The sequence below is a fragment of the Eurosta solidaginis genome, chromosome 5, assembly GCF_040869045.1.
Source record: "Eurosta solidaginis isolate ZX-2024a chromosome 5, ASM4086904v1, whole genome shotgun sequence".
In the NCBI taxonomy this organism is placed as follows: domain Eukaryota; kingdom Metazoa; phylum Arthropoda; class Insecta; order Diptera; family Tephritidae; genus Eurosta; species Eurosta solidaginis.
Genome location: NC_090323.1, coordinates 86401625 through 86405264, shown reverse-complemented (window position 1 = coordinate 86405264; position 3640 = coordinate 86401625). Strand labels below are relative to the sequence as shown.

Here is a 3640-nt window from a genome sequence, read left to right as displayed (position 1 = left end):
ATTTCGGCCCCATTTTATCAGCTAGAAGCTGCAAATTTCTCCAAATGCTTACGTGTATAGCATATATTGATGTCTGAAAAAATCATTGAGATCGGTAGTATACATAGTATATATCTCATACAACCGATTGTTCAGATAAGAAACTTTTCGCAATTTCTGCCCCGTTTTAACAGCTAGAAGCTTCAAATTTCACCAAATGCTTACGTATATAGCATATATTGTTGTCTGAAAAAATCATAGAGATCGGTGGTATATATATTATATACTTCATATAACCTGTCATTCTTGCCCCTTTTTTACGGATAGAAGCTTCAAAATTCATAAAATTTCATAAAATAGTTACGTTTACGTCATATATTTTTGAAATACATGATTCGTAGTCATAGATTTTACATGCAGACCTCACACAAAGTACCTACCTATTTTTATACCTTTCATGAAAATGAAATGGTATATTAATTTCGTCACGAAACCCAAAATTGTTAGTCCTTAAAGGAAAATAGATAGACCCACCATTAAGTACACCGAAATAATCAGGTTGAAGAGCTGAGTTGATTTAGCCATGTCCGCCTGTCCGTCTGTCTGTTTGTATGCAAACTAGTCCCTCAATTTTTGAGATATCTTGATAAAATTTGGTGAGTGGGTGTATTTGGGTGTCAGATTAGACATTTGTTGGAACTGACCGGATCGGACCACTATAGCATATATACTCCAAACAAACGAATTTTCAGAAAAAGAGGATTTTTGTAATATCTTACTCAATTTAACAATTTGAAGCTTCAAACTTCACCATATACTTTCGTATATTGTACATATTGTTGCCTGAAAAAATTGATGAGATCGGTCGTATATATCCCCCACAACCGATTGTTCAGATAAGAAACTTTTCGTAATTACTGCCCTATTTTAAGAGCTGGAGGCTTCAAATTTCAACGAATGCTTACGTATATAGCATATATTGTTGTCTGAAAAAATCATACAGATCGGTGGTATATATATAGTATATATGATGTTATATATAGTATATATATATTTTCACAATTTTAGCCCCATTTTAACAGCTAGAAGCTTCAAATTTCACCGAATGCTTACGTATATGGCATATATTGTTGTCTGAAAAAATCATAGAGATCGGTTGTATATATAGTATATATCTCATACAACCGATTGTTCAGATAAGAAACTTTTCGAAATTTCTACCCCAATCATAGAGATCGGTGGTATATATATTATATACCCCATATAAACTGTAATTTTTGCCGCTTTTTTACGACTAGAAGCTTGAAAATTCATCAAATTTCATCAAATAGCTACGTTTACGTCATATATTGTTGAAAAACGTGATTCGTAGTCATAGTTTTTAACGCAGACCACAAAAAACCTGAAACTTTGCATTCTCACACAAAGTACCTACCTGTTTTTTATTTTATATTTATCTTAAAAATCGTTTAGGTATGTAGATCTGTTCACTATATATTTCTTATCTTATACATCCGATTATTCGGAGATTACGAACGGGATAAGATTATTGTTCAGCCCCATTCATGAAAGGTATGAAGTCTTCGGCACAGCCGAAGACATTCCCGTCCTTACTTGTTTCTATTGAAGTATTGCCTCAAACAATTGTTACAGATAATGGAACACAGTTTACTTCACTGCAGTTTGCAAATTTCCATAAAGCTCACGGCATTCAACATTTAACATCTGCCGTTTTTCATCCAGCTTCAAATGAGCAAGCGGAAGGATTTGTAAGGTCATTTAAAACAGCCATGAAAAAACAACTGGCTGATGGTAAAAATATTAACAGCGCTTTAATAACGTATTTAACATCGTATAGAATGACACCCACTATTAATGGAAAATCGCCTTCGGAGTTATTACATAATCGTCAACCTAGAACTATGTTATCTTTTTTACAGTCATCTGGAGTCAATAAATCTACACCTTTGAATAAAAAACCAAAATTTTTAATTAATCAAAAGATCTATTTTTTTTATTTTTCTAGAAAAAACAAATCATGGAATAAAGGAAAAATTGTGAAAAATATCGGAAAAATGATGTATCTTATAGATACATAATTGGGAAGAAGTATAAAACGTCATTAAAATGAAATTCGTTCACAACATGTAACAGACCAAAGTTCAGATTTCGTTGAGGCTTCTCAACTGCATACATCTATTGCGGAAAAATCAAAGCGATCTTCGGTTTTAAAATCAACGACATCTAATACACCTGAAAATTCAAATTCTGCATTTCAATCCGATTCTTCACACGATTCTTTAAAGCCAACTGTAATACGGAAATCAATTCGACTTAAACGTAAACCAGACTTTTATACACCACAAATTTGTAAAAAATTGGGGAGGAAAAAATGATATGTTTTACTTTGTGATAGAAACACCTGTTGATATTCAATTGATCTTGTTAACTTTCAAAAATATGTTTGTCTTACATTTTTTATATATGGTATGAGATTCATTCTTCAAATAAACTTTATATTGAACATTTTAGTTTCAAACACGGGTCAAATTTTTACCAGAACGAGAAGGGCGATCTGGTAGTGCACAGATTCAACAGGGATGACGTCTAGGTCTTCTTTAACAAAGGCAGCGGTGAAGCACCCAATGATATTGATAATGTTTCACCCGTTCTTCACAATAATTGCTACTGGAGCATTCCACGCTTGGTACGGGTCAAACAGCGGTGTTGATAATGTTTCACTCGTTTTTCACAATAATTGCTACTGGAACATTCCACGGTTGGTATGGGTCAAATCGTACAAATTTTTTTAATTTTTAGGCCTTAACTAAAAAAATGTTTTTTTAGACAGAGGTATTGGTGCAATATGATTGATTGTATGGTATATGTGTAACTAAAAACAGAAATCTGCTCTTGAAATATTTGTATATATGTGTGAAAAATCGCAAAAAACATCCATTTGTGCGGGACACTAATCAGTCAGGTGAAACTTCGGCGAAACTATTAATATAAAAAAACAACAAATATATACTAAATTTGGTAATAGTTGTATCAAGGTTAGTTAAAATAAACAAAGAAAATTTAAAAATTGTGTTAAAAAATAATTTTTTTTAAGGGAACCGTGTGCAATTCACTTTTCAAATTTCGATTTTCCCTGCACAGCCCCGGGAAAAGCAACTTCAAAAATTTATAAACAAGTTTTCTCAATTAAAAAACTTTCTCTAAGTGGAGTCGCTCCCTGGCAGTGATTTCCAGTGTATTTGTTCCTGGAAAATTGCTCAGCGAAAATTCATCTGCCTTGCAAATGTCGTTCGGAGTCGGAGTAATACATGAAGGACAAGTCCCGCCAATTTGTAGGAAAAAGGAGAGTTACCAACAAATAAATATAATTTGAAAAAAAAAAACAAAAAACATGCTTTTAAATTATATCGAACTAAAAACTTAACAATAATTTTCAAAAAGAAGTTTAAAACAATAATGAATGGAAAATATTAGTATTATTGTGAAAAAAGCGTGGGCGCTTTGTGCCATATTACTTACATAATTGGCGCTTGACCGTTTAAACGGTGCATATTATTTCCTTTATATTAGGCCGGTTGAATGTTTGTAGGCATTTTCAATACAAATCTTGCAATCGTTTTTTAAGTAACTTCTTATTAAG

General features: G+C 32.4%; 1 long non-coding RNA gene across 2 annotated transcripts; it reads left to right on the top strand.

Annotated features, from left to right (window-relative positions):
- The first annotated feature begins 1747 nt into the window (after positions 1-1747).
- Positions 1748-3393, top strand: LOC137253270 (uncharacterized). Of its 2 annotated transcripts, none has more exons than XR_010953758.1 (3): positions 1748-2758; positions 2827-3035; positions 3095-3393. It is a non-coding gene; the product is annotated as an uncharacterized lncRNA (long non-coding RNA). The 2 variants fall into 2 exon arrangements; XR_010953757.1 differs by having other exon boundaries at positions 1748-2762.
- Positions 3394-3640: the final 247 nt, after the last annotated feature.